Source organism: Columba livia, chromosome 3, assembly GCF_036013475.1.
Source record: "Columba livia isolate bColLiv1 breed racing homer chromosome 3, bColLiv1.pat.W.v2, whole genome shotgun sequence".
NCBI classification, from domain to species: Eukaryota; Metazoa; Chordata; class Aves; order Columbiformes; family Columbidae; genus Columba; species Columba livia.
In genome coordinates this window covers 87,847,151-87,865,049 of record NC_088604.1, presented here as the reverse complement: position 1 = coordinate 87,865,049, position 17,899 = coordinate 87,847,151, and the positions used below count along the sequence as shown (strand labels likewise).

General features: G+C 55.8%; 1 protein-coding gene across 6 annotated transcripts in view; it reads right to left on the bottom strand.

The window, feature by feature from the left end:
- The window catches only part of SLC29A1 (solute carrier family 29 member 1 (Augustine blood group)), a 33,965-nt gene that overhangs the window by 11,324 nt on the left and 4,742 nt on the right, over window positions 1–17,899 (bottom strand). Inside the window, exons 1-2 of one of the 6 annotated variants that reach the window (XM_005503802.4) lie at window positions 1,710–1,967; window positions 1,224–1,464 (exon numbers count right to left, since the gene is read on the bottom strand). The exons of 1 other annotated variant lie outside the window; for it this stretch is intronic. The gene's annotated coding sequence lies outside the window, so the exon portion shown is untranslated. Of the gene's footprint in view, window positions 1–1,223; window positions 1,465–1,709; window positions 1,968–10,637; window positions 10,999–17,899 lie in introns of those variants that run through there. 4 more of the 6 variants (XM_065058118.1, XM_065058120.1, XM_005503801.3 and 1 more) reach the window with 4 other exon arrangements.

Here is a 17,899-nt window from a genome sequence, read left to right as displayed (position 1 = left end):
ATCTGGCTTTTCTTCTATGGCCTCTTTTCCTTCGATCCCCCATCCTTCCAACAGACTATGGCAGGCTTCCTGCTCCTGATGTGCTTTGCAAGCAGTATCCATCATAGAGCTGGTAGCACTTCCTATTATTCTTGTTCTTCTCCTTTCCGAACCCCGCCTCTCTGCAAACAGGCTTGCTGCACCACCCGCTCCCCCGGCACTGCTTGTGCCTGCATCCTGAGGAGGGAGCTCGGTGAGGCAGTGGCATGGGGGCATTTCTGCCTCCCCCCTCGCCTCACTGTGTGCAGACAAACCCCTCTGCATTGCCAGGGCTGAGCAGGCAGAAAAAACCTCCTGCAAGGCAGCCTGAGCAGCACCCTCACCCCACAGAGGTTTCTGCACCGCAAGCAGCAGCTATGCCTCCTCAGCACCTCCCCGGGAAGTGTCCCAGCCCTGGGCACCATTTCTGACCTGCTTCACCTTGCTCCCTTAATTCCTCCCCTGGCAAAAGGAGAGGCAGCTCTAGACCCTCTCTGCCTTCAGGCTGGCGACACTCGCAGTCACCATGCAAACTCCCCATGGAGCAGAAGCTGTTATCTCGGTTGCCGGGTTGCAGCAAGGAGGCCCAGGGAGGAGGCGGGGGGGGAGCATTCAGCCCCACCGTGTGTTTTGAAGTGTGCACACCAGCCAGCTGCTAAGTCCCTTATCTGGAGAGTTCAAGGAGCCTCGAGAGGCTCCCTGGGGGACCTTGCTCCCAGCAGGTAAAGAAACCCAGCTGGGAGGCAAATTACCCAAGGGCCTGACAGGACTCAAGTGCTGTCCTTGAAGGGCTTCCCACCAGGGAGAGGGGAGCAGGCAGTGATGAGGCAGAGCCAGCCACAAAAATCCCCTAGGCAATGCAGTTGGGATTCTTGCATCCTGCACTGAGTCCCACAAGGCTGTGGGCATCCATCTCCCCACCAGGGCTGCTGAGTGGGTTTCCAGCCCTGATGTATGACTGGCAAAATACCAACGAGAGGGCCCCAGCAATGGCAGCCCCATGAGGAACACACACCCCTCTCTCCCCAGCATGTTGTGAGTACCCAGGCCCAGGCATGCCTGGTTCCTGGCCAGAGAAAACCCCTCCAGGCACCCACACAATCCCCCTGGAGCAGAGATGCTCCATGTCCCATCAAAGGCTGTCGCCCCCAGGTGGGTCATTGCCCACGGCAGAGGGACATATTAACTTCATAGAAGAAGCTTACCAGAAGGACACGTCAGTCCCAGACCTTCACTCCTGGTCACTTCAGGCCACGGGACTATGGGGACGGCGCAGCCTTGGGAGGGGCAGGAAAAGCCCCGCAAATATTGGAACAGTCGCCAGCTCCAAGGCCAGCAGTTTGGGGCTGTGAGAGGAGATACAGCACCCAGGGGGGCAGGAGCCAAGTTGGGGACGTCATTTCAGAGGAGGCGTCAGAGGGTGAGAGATAAGCTGCTCTCAGGAGCCTGTTCGAAGAGACAGAGATTCGTATGGGCTCTTCCAAGAAGAGCAAAAACTACCTCCAGGACCTGGATGTGCCTCCAGGCAGGTCTCAGCACCTCCAGGGACTGCCTGGAGGTGGGAAAGGGAGGGGGCATGACCCACTACAGACAGGCACAAAGGCTCACACCACCTGGCCATGGCTTCCCATGGGACTGCTATGTGCTCAGGAAGAGCCCAGGGATGCTCTGTCACAGACCTTCACCCTCACCTGGCATCCTCTGCAGCTGGCAGCCCCCACAAAGCCCATGTCCTCAGGGCTGGTCCAATCCCCCAGGGGTGCCGGTGTGGTCTCCCACCGGAGGTGCTGCCCAGCTCTGCCCCAGGGCTGCGGGGAAGGGGAATACAGGAGGGGAGTGCTGCAGGAAGGGGTGCTCCCCCGGGGTCGGACCGCGGTCTGCAGTGGGAAGAGGCACAATGGGAGGAAGCCACGTTTCCGCTTACCAATGGAGAAAACCCTACAGGACCCCTGGGGAGAACAACCGGACACCATTAATGTGAGAATCAGCTAGAAGCACAAGGAGTAGCCAGAAGCATCTCTGGGAGTGGATTCTCCTCACATGGAGGAGCCTGGGGCTTGGTGCGCCGGTGGCACAGCCATCACAAAGCAGGACAGCCATGCATGAGGGGCAGACGCCAGCCCAACCACACCACAGCACACAGCACAGTTCTGGTACCTGCCTGCCCACAGCCCGGCTCTCCCGCAGGCAGGAGACACACTCCTCACTTCCACCCACTGGGGTGAAAGAGTGGTGCTCTCTGGGGCGCTGGGGCAGTGCTTAGGTAAGACCCCCTGAGGCATGGCTGCCAGATGGATCTTTTCTGCTTTAGTAGCTTACCCCCAGTCACGCTTGGGCTTGCTCAAGAGGAATCACCATTTGTACAGATGGTATCTGGGCTGGCCACACCCTGGGTAGCAGCAAGAGCAGGTCAGAGGGATGGGCTGAGCCTACGGGACTGTGTCCCCATTTCCCCTAATGTCTGCAGCTGAAAGGAGTGGAGGCGAGACCCGTAAAGAGGAAGCACACAGCAAGACAGGATGAGACCGAAACAGCCCATGATCAGACAAGTCTGAAGATAAGGACTCAGTGAATGCAGAATAAAGAAACCCCAGCAGGCCAGTTTGGGAGAGAGTCCCATGGACAGGGAATGAAAGAGAGGGGCAAGATGAGCTTCTCCACACCCTGACATATCTACCAGCAACATGTGAGGTGACTACCAGTCCCTGAGGTGACTGCTCAGGGAGCAGTACCAGAGGTGAAGAGCAGGACTACGGGAGGCCACCTGCCCACTGGTGGCCCCGAGGGTGCTGGAATGCAGAGTGGAGAGGATTCTTCTTCCATTGCTTCATGTTCCTGGCCCCAGGACTGAGCTTAGAGCTGGCAGACCTGTGAAGGAGTCAAGCCAGGAATGACACAAGGGAGCTGAGAACGGAGTAATTTGTGATGAGGTGCTGTGGGAAAAGGATGAGAACAGCTTATGTTGCAGCTGGGAGATTCTCAAAACAACTCTATGAAAAGGGGCAAGGCAAAGGGGTGGGCTGTGAAATCATTAGAAATCTGAAAAGCCCCTCTAAATCCTTCCCCAAACTATGCATGGAGCCCCAGGGGGAGGAGGCTGGGAGAACTCAGCTTAACCCCAGACATGGTCCCCTACTCCAAATGCCACTCTGCACTTTACAGGGCCTCTTCCTCCCCCCAGGAGAGTTTGAGCCAAGGGGTCCCTTGCTCATCCCCAGAACAGGGCTGTGGTGAAAGCTGGCAGTCAACCAGCAGCAACAGCACCTGCCCACAGCAGCCCCCTGCCTCCCACACCCTGGGGCATGTTCACCTCCCGAGAGAGAGGCTCTGTCCTTCCAGCTCTGGCTCCTTCCCGTATGCAACTGCACAGAGCTGGCAGCAGGCAGGACCCTCCGCTGGCAGGAGCTGCCCACAACCAGCAGGAGCTGCTGAACCACATGCACCTGGGCTGCACTGTCCCCGACCCCCCAAGCAAGTGGGAGAGCTTCCCCGGGGCTGGATGGAGCAAGCCTTGCCCCTGCACCCAGAGGACTCGGCGGAGGGGCTGCAGCAGGCTGTCAGCCCTGCTGGGGGACTGGCACAAGGACAGATCTCGTTTTGCCATCACTCGGCAGTTTTTTGGAGGCTGGTCCAGGCTGCACAGCTGCTTCCAATTTAGTAGGGGGGTGGAAGAATTAAAAAAGAGCCAGAACAACACATCTTCCCACAGCATCACCATCTCCCCAGCTCCCAAAATTTGGAGGGGCTGACCAGCAGTCCCCTGGCAGAAGCTGGGACGGACACGCAGTGGCCAGCCACCACCAGGCCTATGGCGGGTTGAGGTTAGCTCCATTCTCCGCATGTCAGCTGTGCCCGGTGGCCGGGACAGAAATACCAGGGCTATTTTGGGTCCCTGCAGACCAAGTGGCCTTTTCCTTGTAGGCCAGCTCAGGAACAGGGGCCCTGGCTGACAGCTGCTTTTGGCATGCCATATCCGCAGCCCTACTGGGAAAGGGAATAGGGAAGCAGGTTTTGGCACCCACGGTGGTCCCGCATCGTCCCTCTGCCAGCTGTCTGTCCTGCCAAGATCCCGCTCGCTGCTTGGGCAGCCGTAGCATCTCACAAACCCTGAACTGGCTTCAGCTGCTAAATGCAGACATTTCACAATGGACAGGGGCATGGCAGCTCTGCTCTACGAGACGGCATGTCTGTCACCCTCATGCACACTTTGTCCCAGCCAAGGGCACCCCATGATCCCCAGAAGGAAAAGGAGGAACAAGGGATGATGCCCTGGCTGGGTCTGCTCCCCCCACACGGACCCTGCCTAAAGCCACTCACTTCCAAAGTTGCAGCCAGCTCCAAGCAGCAGGGCAAAGATGTTCCCAAGAGTCCTAGGAGTTGAGGGCACTCCAGAAGCCACACACACCTGCACACTTCCCAGCTGATTTTAAATTAAACTGAGGGGAAGATGCTGCCTGCTGAAACCTGGGCTTGCCACATCCCTGCTCTGCAGCAGCTCCAGAAGAGCCGTGTGGGCAGCACACCGTCTGTAGACCAAGGAATGGAAAGCCAAGGTGGCAGCATGCCATCAGCGGTGTGGAGCAAGCAAAGGACTTGGAGTAAACACCCAGGCTAGAAACATCACCTCTGGCACCCCTTTCCCTCCTCCCTGAGCAACTCAGCTTCTCCAAACACCCTGGCAGGACTAAGGTCTCACATGTGGAGCCAGAGCAAGGCTCAAGGCAGACACCTCCTTCAGAGGGAATAAGTCAGAGCACAAACCTCCTGCTCTCAGCACTATCATCAGCTAACCCATGGCAAACAGGAAGGGCAGGGAGAACCAACAGGAGGTGGGGAGCTCGCCCCCGCGTCTGCCCAAACCCCAACAAAACAGACTCCCCCTCATGACCAACAATAATAAGCCAGGCCACAAGTCTGGAAAGGGTAAGTCACATCCCTTCCAAATCCCAGCCTGCAGATCCTGTCACATCTGTGTAACCAGCTGCCACCCGGTGTGCCACAGCTGCCAGGACCATAAGCATCCTTGGAGATATCTCAGGTAGGCACGTGAGCCCCACCTGAGAGCTACCGAGTGTTCTGCTCATGCTGAAATGGTGCTTTGGAGAGGCTAGCTTTGGTATGCAGGCTCGGCCACCATCCCAGCCCCTCCTGCATTAACTTGGGGAGCAGAAGAGACAAGGGCAGGTCTGAGACTCCCCGCTGGGAGACCCAGAGTACCATAACCTCTGTCAGAGGTGCCCTGCCAGAGCTTGCCCGAGTGCCCGAACATGCTGGAATGCTGATGCACTCCCACAGCGATGCCAGGTGATAGGGAGCCCAGGGGCTGAGCCCTGCTGAAGCAATGCCTTTCTAGGACACTGCATCCCCCGTACAACCACAGGGGATGAAGGGAGAGACAGCTGGTGGCAGAGAATTTGTGTTTGCTTATGGACAGCCAGGCAATTTACTGCTGTCAGGTTTTGTTTCTGATCAAAGGCTCCTCTTTTGGAGCAATCCCAGATGCAGAGCCCAGGCAGGGGGAGCATGGAGCCCTACAGCAGTTCCCTTGACCCCCTGTGAGGCACAGCTCCTGCCCCCCACTGCCCAGGTACCCCAGTCCCGCTGCCCCCGAGGTAACAGCCCCATCCAGGAACATGTTGGCAGATTAGTTTTCTGATGTGGTTTACCACACGGTCACACTAACCTTGTATTGCCACAAGGAGTGGGTGTGAAGATGGGAAGGAGAAGCTGCAGGGGAGGGTGGATTGTTTCTTAATAGCTTGGTTGTGTTGCCTCCTCCCGTGGATAACTGTGGATAACCCTCCTGCTTTCAACAGGAGGGTGCGGAGATCCACCCAACCCCACTGGCCTCAGCCACAGCCCAACACCTACAAACCCTGATGGACTGGGCTCCCCAAAGGAGCAGAGATCCCATCTGGAGCAAATATGATCAAAGAGCTCATCCATAGCACCATGGGAGGATACCCCAGGCAAAAAAAATGGAATTGCCTGCATCTCGGTCCTGAGGCCAGGAAAAGACAAGGCTTGTCAAAGGCAGAGCAGGCAGCTCCTTCAACCCTGAGTCACTGGCCAGCACCAAGAAGGCAGCTGTGCCACCAGTGCCTCCCACCTCCTCCCGCTGTTCTCCAGGGGTAATCCCCAAACCTAAAAAGAGGGAGCTTCTCTCACAAGGGTTTCTCACAAGCAAACCTGCAGCAAGACTCAAATGGGGCTGCCCACCCCAAAGCCCTGACCATCTTTGAGCTCTTCTAGGCGCTCCAGCCCTCGGCCGCAGGTGTCAATCGGCTCCCTGTCCCTGCATGGTGCCAGTGGGTGGCTGTGCTAGGCATGATGAACCGGGCAGGTCCATGAGGACCACCCTCGAAGCCACAGCATGGGCTTGGCAGAAGCCAAGCAGGGTGGCCCAAGTGGGATGCCCCTCTCCCCAGCAGGAAAACTCTGGTACACGTTCAGGTTGATGGCTTGCCCTGGGCACAGCAAGGCTGATGGCAGAGGTTTGGGAGTCTCCACCCAGTCCTGCTGCCATAATTCAGCCTCGGTACATGGCCAGAGCAGGAGGCTGCCTGCACACCCCTCCCATCCCAGCACTGCTCCCAGTTCAGCCATACCCCTCTCAACCTTACTCCTCTCCACCTCCAGCCCTGCCTGCCTCCTGCCTCTGCAGCTTCCCAGACCATTCACTCCATGAATTTCCAGCTGGAAATTTCACAGCGGGTTGCTTTCCCACCAGACACGTCCTAAAGTAAACGAACTAGAGCAGATCGCTCTGGCAGTGGTGTGGTGGGAAGAAAGCAAGAAGGCTCTGCGGAAATCTGCCTGATTTCCTGCTGGCCACTTCTGCATGCGCCAGCAAGCAGGCAATAGGTCTCTGCTCCCCTTTGGCCTCAAAAAAAGCTGGTCTCCTGGAGGTCAAGCCTGGCTGTGCTCACACACGGCTTAACAGAGAGGCTGACAGAGAGCCTCCAGTACTGCACTCAGAATGCCAGGCTCACTGATTTGTGTCATGGATGGTGCATGACAGCCACAGATACCCAGTGCTTTGAGACTGCCCTCAGGGATCGGTTCAAGGCGGAGCAGGACTAAAATGTCACAACAGTAATGTCCTTCACACCACCAGCGTCAGCAATGAAGTTACAAATGGCTAGTGCTATCCCTACACAACAGCTTCCTTTGTCCCATGGGAGCAATTACCCTCGTACATGTTCCTCACGCAGCACCACAGCTCCTTTCCCACATGGGGACCCCAGAGTGCATGTACAACTGATCCCCCAACCAGGTCTACAGGGTCTGGAGTAGGAGATGGGGTGCAGTGCTGCTCTGCAACTTCAGCTGGGGCAGTGGGGTCCCTCTGGACCACAAATCCTGATGTAACCAAACCTATCCAGGGTCTGCCCCTACTCTGCACGCTTATTTCCCCATCCCATGTCTTGCACACTGTTAACCTATGAAGCACTATCATTGTTAACTTATAAAGTTTCACACTGCTTAATCAAATCCTAATAGCTGCCTGGCTGTTAAAACCCTGACTCCTGCCCATCTGCAAGTGCCTGTAGCTCACTCTGCATAGTGCTTTGTGCTTGATCTTGCTGGCAGCTGATTATGAGCTAGCGTGGAGGTGAGGTTCAACAAGGACAAACGAGGGGTCACAACAACCCCACGTAGAGCTACAGGCTCGAGGAAGAGTGGCTGGAAAGCTGCCTGGCAGAGAGCGATCTGGGGGTGTTGATTGAAAGGTGGCTGAATATGAGCCAGCAGTGTGCCCAGGTGGCCAAAAAGACCAACAGCATCCTGGTGTGCATCAGGAATAGTGTGGTCAACAGGACTACACAAGTAATTGTGCCACTGTACTCAGCACTGGTGAGGCTGCATCTCTAATCCTGTGTTCAGTTTTGGGCCCCTCACTACAAAAAGGAAACTGAGGTTCTGGAGAGAGTTCAGAGGAGGGTGACCAGGCTGGTGAGGGGCCTGGAGTACAAGTCTGATGAGAAGTGGCTGAGGGAACTGGGGCTGTTTAGCCTGGAGAAAAGGACGCTGAGGGGAGACCTTATCGCTGTCTACAGCTACCTGAAAGGAGGTTGTAGCATGGAGGGTGTTGGTCTCTTCTCCCAAGTAAACAGTGACAGGACAAGAGGAAATGGCCTCAAGTTGCACCAGGGGAGGTTAGATTGGATATTAGGAAAAAATTCGTCAGGGAAAGGGTTGTCAGGAATTGGAATAGGCTGCCCAGGGAAGTGGTGGAGTCACCATCCCTGGAGGTGTTTAAAAGACATTTAGATGAGGCTCTTAAGGACATGGTTTAGTGCTAGATTTAGGTTATAGGTGGACTCCATCTTAAGAGTCTCTTCCAACCAAAATGATTCTGTGATTCTATGGAGACGCAACTCGGAGAGCTCACGGTCCTGCAGCCCCAGCAGCCCCAGTCACAGGGCAGAGGTAGGCGCTGGGGGAGCTCAGGAAGGCGCAGGGAGGTGAGCGGAGTTTGCACTGTGGGGTCAGTACCGAGCTGGCAAGCAGCACAAGCAAACATTACTCTGCTGATAAGAGCGGCTGTTGCAGCTTCTTTAACACTTGCCAAGGACCTGGATGTTACGCTGGACAAAAACAACTGTCCCAAGAAAGCAGCGGACGCTGCTTGCTGCCTTCCCAAAGCCAATGGCCTGTGCCCTCACACTTGGACAGGGCAGGCAGGTGCTTTGGCCCAACAGGCTGGTCCCCAAGCCGTGCCACTGCCAGGGTAGCTGGGAATGGAGCCAGGCGGAGTGAGGACAGAGCAGCACAGGAGTGGGTGAACAAGTGCCTTGTCCTCCGCACCCTGGCTGCCCCCCAACCACAACAATGAGGGAGACAGGTCAGGCTAGGGCAAGAACAAAGCCCATGGCTCATCTTCAAAGAGCACAAGGCTTGTAAATACCTCCCAGCCCAAGATAATGAGAGTAGGGATGCTATGATGAGGAAATTATGCCAGTAGTTAATTACGCAGCTTGGGGAAGAGAAGAGGGACAGCTGCAGGATGGAGGTGCCACACTGGCCTGTGTGCTGGCCCTATGTTTGCTCATTCAAGCTGGAGTGAATTGCTTCAGCCTCTTTGCTCCAGGTACCTGGCACAGCGTAGGCCCCCACATCTTGTCTGCTCTAGCTTGGGTGGAACAGCCACCCTGCAAACCATCTTCTGTGGCCTACGTTACAGCCCTCAATGCTGTACAGAAGGCACTCACACTCTGTGAAGACCTTCATGGCGAGCCAAGAGCAAGCATACCTGTCTTTTCCAGAAGCAAAAGGCAACATCAGGAGCAGGAATGCTCGAAGGGCACACATGTGGTGTTGGCACTGGACTGACACTGTATCAATGGCTTGTGAACGGCACTCGGATAACCAGTGAACCCAAGAGAAAAGCATCCCTGCCTAGCCACATCCTGGAGGGAAGGCAGGCCCGAGGGAGCCCGGGGCTGTCCGGCAGCTCACAGGGGCTGGCGAGAGGAAACCATGCCGCCAAGCTGGGATGTGCTGCAGGAGGGGAGTGGGATTTCCTGTGTCGGCATTGACAGAAGTCCCTCAATTGTGTCAGCTCGCAACAGGCAACCGAGGGGCCTTTGGGCTGCTTCCTGCTTCAGAACAGCCAGGATGCGCATCCAGCTGTGGCTAACAGCTGCAGCTCCTGCAGCCCCTAGCCCTGGGGAATCTACTGGGCTCAAGGATACAAGCTCACTTGTCTGAGATCCCACAGCCCCAAGGCTTGGCTGCTGCTGCCTTCCCACACAGCCCAAAGCTTTACGGCCCATTCCCAAAAGGCAGATGGGAACGCTGGTGAACACAGGCAGGGACTGTGTCAGCCTGGCAGTATTAGCACCTAGCATGGGTGAGAGGCTCAGATTTAATTAGAGGCTCAGATTTAACTACAGGGGTGGGGAGGACAGCACAAAAGGGCTCCACAGAAGCTCTCAGTGCTCCTGCCTGGGCCAGGCTCTCTGTTAACACAGCTCAGGAACAGAAAGAAATGCTTACCGAAATCTTCCACAGCATCCCACAGCCAACTTAGAACATTTTCTTGAGCAAGACCTGGAGGAACCCTGGCCCAGCGGCTTTGCTGACAGGTAAGAGGACTCTGCCCTGCTGCTTGCACAGCAGCATGTGGTACCCAGTCCACACACCTTCCAGCGTGTCCTCGCAACATGCACCGCTATCGTGCACACACACCAGTGCTCGGCGGAGATGCACATCCCTACAGCCAGAGGACCACTGAACAAACCCCTTGGTGAATTCCTGCATCCCAGGCATCAGAGCATCAGCGCGCTTCACATCCCCAAAACCACATGCTGCTCTGCTTTGCATCCCCAAAACCACATGCTCTCCCCCTGGCAGTAACCAGGAAAGGGGACTCGCAGTTGCTGTGCGAGTCAGCAAGGAAGAACCCCCACCCCGCCATCCTAAAAGGCAGCATCTATGCATCAACCCCCCAACCCGCGCTGCGACCCACACGTCGCCTCCCCTCCACGACGGAGTGCCGGATCCTGAGTTTGCGACCCCCCGGCTCCCGCCGAAGCTCCGAGCAGCCTTGCAAAGCTGCCGAGTGCGTGGGGAACCCGGGTAGGATCGCAAGCTCAGCGACTTTGAGTCAGTACCTTAAAATACAGGCGGCCCCCGCTCCTTGCTGGCTCTGGCGCCTTCTGTCCCCAGCGCGGAGGGGAAACCACCTCCTCCCTGTCCGCTTTGCAAACTCCTCCTCCTGTTTTTGCCGCCTTCAGCGCCACGCGGTCCCTGCGTTGCGGCGGTGGGGGGGGGGGGGAGCAGCGGGTTTTGCCTTCCCCCCACCCACCTCTCAACCCTCAACCCCACGGGGGGAAAACGGGCAAGAGGCGCCGCGTCCCCCTGCGCTACCCAACCCCGCGGGTGAACCCACCTGCGCTGGGCTCCTCCACGCCGCTCCCCGCCGCTCGCTGGTCCCGGCCCTCCCCCTGGCTTTGCCCGCCCCTGGCTCCCCCCACTACGTGTCCGCGCCTCCCCGCGCCCCGCAGCCGGCGGGGGAACCCCCGGCTCTCCCATCCAGCCCGGGGTTCGGCTGCTTTATGGTGCACGGCTGTGGTGGAAGGAGAGCAAAGCCTCTTCCTACGCCCCTGAGCTGCACCCAGCTCCGGTTTGTGTTAATACCTATACGTTAGTACATATTATAGCTCTAAAGAGAGCTTGTATGTTATAACACGGCTCTAAACGGAGCGTGAACTGGTCCCGTTCACTAGATCTGTCACTCGTCCTCAGTGCTGCATCCTAACCTGGACAAAAACCTGTTCTGCTGGCAGTCACCACTTTTGAGTGTAAAACTGTAATATATAAATATCTCAGGTTAAAGAGAGAATTGAAGACAGCTTTTTGCACTGTGCATTCATGATGGTGATACCCAGGAAGGCAGGCAATGCACAGAGCCATCTGAAATTTAGCAATTCCCCTGTATCCAGAGGACATCAATATGATGTGTACACAGTATCAAAAAGGCAGAATTGGACTCTAAGCTGTTTTTTTTTCAGGCTCTCCATCGCCAGGCTCCTAACTCTCCGGAAGAGATAACTACTCCGCTATGACAAAAGCCTGTTCATTTGCTGGAGTGCCAAGGTGCAGCAGGACTTAGGGTACTTTGTCCCGCAGCAAAGGGAAGTGCACCTGAATTCAACCTCACATCCGGGTGGTTAAACGGTCTGTAGAAGTCTTTTCTGCAGCTCAGTGTTTCAAGGTGCTTCCGCCAGGAGCACAGGGCCCTCCTCGCTCTCACCGTTCACCTTCGCTGTGCAGCTGCCGGCAGCGTCACCAAGAAGTCCCTGCAGCAGCCCTGACTGCAAAAACGTTTGTTCCCTTAATAAACAGCCTCAGAAAATTCTCTACAGACGGTGATCAGTTTGGGTTAGAAATTAAAATCAGAAGTTAAAACACCCCCGAATGCTCTGGCAGATTCCCATCCTCATGATCTCTCAGCGAGATGATCTCTAAGACACATTTCCCTGCAGGATCCAAGCACCAAGCTTGTATTTTGAGACAGACCTGCGAAACATTGCCACGTAAGCAAAAAGTCCACAAAGCCCAAGAAAAAGGCAACAAGGACAGGGGCGAAACAACTACCAGCATTTTCTGAGATGCAATGATGACACTGTGGAGTGTCACCCTCAGGAAGTGACTTCTTCACAGTCCTGCTCAGTAGCAGCCCCTGTCTGTGGATGTCTCCCTCTTTGTGCTGGTGGTAGATATTTGTTGCCATATGGGTTTCTGTGGTGAGATAGCAGGATGTGCCAAAAACACGAAGTGAGCAGCAGACAATGTTGTCAGATAATAAGACAGGAGGCTCTTGTCTTAAATGCAAGATTCATATCAGATCAAATTAAATTTAAAAGCTCCCATCTCCAATTAAGCTGCTGCTGCATCTCTCAGGCAATAAGGGATCCAGGCCCAGGGCCTGCCTTTCTTCAGCCCACTTTCCCTAAGCCTTTCTGATCTGGAAGATCTTCTGAGTGAGCTGCAACACAGGCAAAACCTCTCCTCCCCTCCCTCTCCCTTTCTTTCCTTTCCCCTCCCTCTCCCTTTCCCTTTCCTCTCCCCTCCCTCTCCCTCTCCCTCTCCTTCTCCCTCTCCCTCTCCCTCTCCCTCTCCCTCTCCCTCCCCTCCCCTCCTCCTCTCTGTCTCCCTCCTTCAACCCCAGCATAAAGGGTGTGACATGAACGAAGAACATGGTTCAAAATAGACAGGGAAACAAAAAGCAAAAAAAGAAGATCAAGGTTGCCTGCTTTGGGATGTCTCATGTCACCTGCTCTCTGGCTTTGCGATGTGCCATGCTGTCACCTATGGAGCCCTACGAGCCCACATGGCAGTCCCCAGGACATTGATGCCATGGAACCCTGGCCCCATGTTTCCCTTCGAGATGTCCACACTCAGTGGTCAGCAGCATTGAGCTAAAACTTGAGCATCACTACAATTTGACTTTTCTATATAAGCTCTGAGTTCAGTACAGGCCAAAAGCTGTGGGAACTGATTCCCAGGTCCAGACTGGTGGTGCCCAGCCAAAGTACCATCGTGCTTCCAGAAGCCAGGACAAGGCTCTCAGCATCATTAAGAGCCTCAAACCTCATAGGGAGGAGAAACAACACAAAATTCGCATTTGTGTGGACATTCTGGGAAGTCTCCGCTTTGTGATGGGGTAGGAGTAGCTACTGTCTCACCCCAGGCTTTCAGCAGTGTTATGTGTAGCACTTACCATCCCCAAAGTACAGGACTAAATGTTCTTTAATTCACAGCTCTGGTCCTACCCTCACAGCCACTCCCAAGCATCATCAGTACATCAACATCTCTCAGTAGAGCTGTCTCTCAGTGGAGACATGGGGTTTGAAATCCATTAACACTGAACAGCGTCTCAGCCACCAGTGACCACAGGCAGACAGGAGGCCGGCAGATAAACCCAAGGGGAGGTGAGGAGAAAGGCAGCTTCAGTTCCTAAGTACACCATGGACCCACAGCTTCTTCTATGCACAGACCTGCACTCCCACCCACCACTGACTTGCAGGATGGGGTCTAATGATGCCTTCCTTTGGGGAAAGCAGGAGACCTGGAGTGAACAAGACACCATGGAGTGAGAAAGGCTGAGGCTGGGAGAGGGTGCAGGGCAGAAGAGGTTTCACCCATGGGTCTCATCCCAGGAGCATGTCTGCCCTCAAAAGCGAGACACGGTCCTTGGGCTGTGTGATGCCAATGCTGGTGTGTGGTCCCAGGGGGACGACACCTCTTCTGTGAGGGAAGGTGACAAACCACACAGCTGGTGACAACTCACTTTTCACCCTGTAGACATGAGCCCTTGCTGAAGGGCCAAGCTGCCTTGCTTCATCTTGATGGGACGTGTTGCTTTTGCAGAGCCCTCTACTCCCAAGTGACTTTCATGTTATTGTGTTGGCTTTTGCAAGTATAATAACAAGCTTCCCAGAAGAAGCAAATAGCTATGGAAATGGTTTCTGCTCCAAACTGGAAACAACTGGTGCTTTGCCCAGCAGTGGTACCGGGCCCAGCAATGCACCACACCAGTACGACACACAGAGCTAGATCTTTCTCCCCTCCGTAATTTGGGCAAGCAGAAAAAGCAGCCTCAAGCAGGGCCTTGCGGCTTGTTGTTCTTCCACCCTCTCCATCCCAAAAGCAGCAGTGAGGTGCCAAAATACGCTGCCGCTGCTGGCAGATTGTTGCACTCCCCAGAGCAAAGGGAGCAGGCAGAGCCCTGCTTTCCCGGAGGAAGGCAGCCAGCAAAGCCTCTCCCTTACATAAGGCTGGGAGTCCCATGGACGTGCTCCCCAGGACACGCCAGTGGGGCTCAAGATGCCCAGCCTGCCCAGTTTTCTTTCTGAAACCTCAAATGTGCACTGCAGGCAACGCGACATCGTCACCTGGAGCCCAATTTGTACGCTCTGCTCAAAGCTAGCTTGTAACAGGCAGAACAAACAGTCAAATGCTCTCCTTCAGACAGCTTGCTGCCAAACTTTTTACAAAAGCTGCCTCTTTTTTTTTTTTTTTTTGGTAGCAATTCCCTGCTTCAACTAAAGCATCAAAATCCAAAAGGGGAAAGCAAACAAACAGCTGGTTTGGAAAGCAAGAGGAAAAAGGAACTGTTATTCCAGGCTGTGGGTAATGCATCATACGAGCTGAAGGAATATTTTCCGTGGCTCTTGGGCAATATTTAAGTTTTAGGACCGGAGGAGCTAGGCAGCATTTGCAGGCACTGGGTGCCTCCAGGGTTCTCTATACTTGGCACCTACATTGAATGTTTTCTTCAGAGATTTGCAAGTGTTCTGCAACCATATCTTAATTAACCTGCCAGCCTTCCCTCCCTATAATGAGTTTTCCATTTCTCTCCAATTTGCCTGTGCCTGTGTAGGAAACTGAGGCACTGTGAGGCTGTCAGCCTGCAACAGGACTGAGGTCAGGGGGCTGCACGCCATTCTGCTCCCCTTTCCATCACAAAACCTCCCTTCCTTTGCAAGCACAACCCACAGAGACAGCATTTCCCTCCATCAGGCACCGCTCACCCCGTTCCTGAGGAAGGCATGGGCAGCTCAGCTCAGAGAGCCTCTGTGCCACGGTGGAGAGAAACAGAGAGCCAGTGTGCATAAACAGCCGAGCAGGCAGGCAGGAGTGGGGTGGCAAGCAGATTAGCACCCGTATCCGATTCTGTGCACGTGTGACAGGGCAGCAGAGCACAGCCGGGTTGGGAAAGGGGCGCTTTAATCAGTCACATGGAGGAAAACACAGAAGGTGCTGGACCTCTGTCAAGTGCCAGTAGGTTGTTAACCTATTAGCCAATGAGGGCGAAAAAAAAATCACTACAAGCTCCTGGGAATCCAGTTATAATGAGACTGCAATGATCCCAGATGCTTTGATAATCAACAAAGCATCACAGCCTCTTGCTGACATCAGCAACTGGCTCAGGGATGGTTTCAGTTTTGCTGATCCCTTGCTGGCCCTGAATTATGCTGGAGCAGGGTTCTGGCTGCAGGCCCTTCTTGGGGTGGGGGTTCTCTGGTCGTTGCTTGTGAGGCTCCTGATGGCGACCCCCCAGGACCTCTTTGCTCTGCCCTGCATTTCGGGGTGGGAGGTGGCGGGTGTAAGTGATGCTCATCTGATGGCCTGAGCCTGGCTGGGATGAGGTGGGTGAGGAGCGGGCTGTGATCCCCTCCCGAGCTCTGCCCGTGACAGGAGATCCAGCTGGGCACGTCACCGCTGGCAAGGAGCCATGCAGATCTCCAGCACCCCACTGTCCCCCTGCTTCCTCGCACGAGGTGATCTGCCGGGATAAAGTCAGGCAGCTGCCTGCGACTTCTTCACTAGTGAGCTGAGGGCAGCGGGAGCTGACTGCCAGCCCAGGAGCAGCCCTGGCTGAAAACCTGCAAGGAGAGGCAGGGGAGAGGGAAGCATTTGCTGCTGATCAGCCTCACCACCTCCTAATGCTCAGCAGCCCCCCTCACTGGTAACACTGAGATGTAATGGGGTAACAATGCTACCCCCCAAAGCGCTTGCACCCCGGTGAGCAAACAGTCTGGAGATGTGGCAGGGAAGGGTGGCAGGGCCATGGGTATTTTCCAGCTGGGCAAGCAGAAACAAACCCCATTGTCCATGGGCAGAGCTCAGCAAGGGGCCCAGGGCACCCCTGGGGCTACTGAGGGCTGTGAGGTCCAGCCAAGATCCAGCCCCTCTCAAACTGCCTGAGGGGAGGGCCTGGTGCCCCATAGGACAACAGCATCATTGGGACGTGGGGCATCTCCCAGCTGGCAGGGAAGATGACACAAACCCCTCTGCCCAAGCCACTGCTAAGGGTCTCCTATCCCTGCCACCTCCTGGATGCGATCCTTCCCGCAGCAATCTCTCCCTCCTCATCACCATACCTGTGCCTCCCTCAGTGTACATCTTCCCACTCTCCCACACCAGCTGCTGCACCGCTGCCACCCTCCCCTAAGCTCCAGCTGCCCAATTACTTGCTCTGACAAGCATTTACAACCATTTACAACTGGTAGAGTGCCAGCTGTGCAGCCACCGGCCAAGGGTGAAATGTTACCGCCACAGCAGGGGGTTTCTACCTGCTAGAGGCTGAGCTGAGACCTGGATAAATTCAAGATATACAGTGCAGGCTCCCACTCATACTGGAGGAGCCAGCGTTAACCCTTGGCTCAGACGTGGGCAGAAACACTGTGAGGCATTCCGAAATGGCAGCACAGGCCACGCTGAGCACCCTGCCACCCTGTCGTGGTCTCACGCCAGGTGTCCTTGGCAGAGAATGGAGCAGGCATGGGCAGAGGGAGCCACAGTATAGTCAAGGTCATCCGGCCCATTGAAGCAGTGCCGGGGGCACATCCCGCTGCTTGGCTGGCAGCACCAGTCTCCCGCCACAGAGCCATTGAGGAAGGAGCCGTCTGGCTCCCAGCCACCCTCGTAAAACACCATGAAGGAGCTGCAGGCAGCTGGGAACGATGGAACCTGGCAGGATGAAGGGGAGGTGGCAGCTGCTGTGTGGTCTTGCTTACACTCCCACCCAACAAAACCCATCCATGCCCTGGCAGACCCAGGTGCCCAGCAGCTCCCTGGATCTCCAAGAGCCATCTAAAAGGCAGAAGAAGCCTTTCTGGAGGATGGTTGAATCCCAGCCCCGAGGGACAGCCTGAAGCCATGGCTCCCCACCAGCTTTCCCCAGGCATGTTGGTGGCAGCGGGCAGAGCCATGCTCCTGCTCGTGGGGAGTGCCACTGCGGCCAGAGGCTGCCCACCCTGCATGGCAGGGCAGAGGCAAGGTGCCTGCCGGCTCTCCCAGCTAGCCTGGGCAGGCTCTGTGATCACTGGCACCATGGGGACCATGGCACATAGCCACATGCAGAGACGAGGGCTCCAAACAGAACCCCAGGAGCTCTCACGGCTGTGCTGGCCCCAATCTGTGCCCAGCTCAACAGACACTGGCTGGCGTGGAGGAATTCAGCTCTATGCAAACGTCTGGCACAGCTGACTAAATCCTGTTTGGAGACTAAGCCTGTCCCGTCATGCTTTCTCCCCTGGGCAAATCGGCAGCGGAGCTGCAGCTGAATGCTCCCAAACATCCCTCAGGCAGGTCTCCAGAAGGGCCCTTTCCCACAGCTTCCAACAGTACCAGCCGTTCATCATCTCCCTCTCCTGTCAGTTGTGCTTCCGTGGGTTCCCAAGCCAATATGCAGCCCCGCAGGCCACCCAGCAGAGAGCAACCATAAGACATCAAAAGAAGGGCAAGCTGAACCCATGACCAGCCACCGGTTATCACCTGAGACGCTGCCCTCCCTCAGCCCCTCTGCAAACCCCAGCGTCCACTCACAGGCAGAGGATGCGCTAAGCCTGTGGAGAAGGAAACC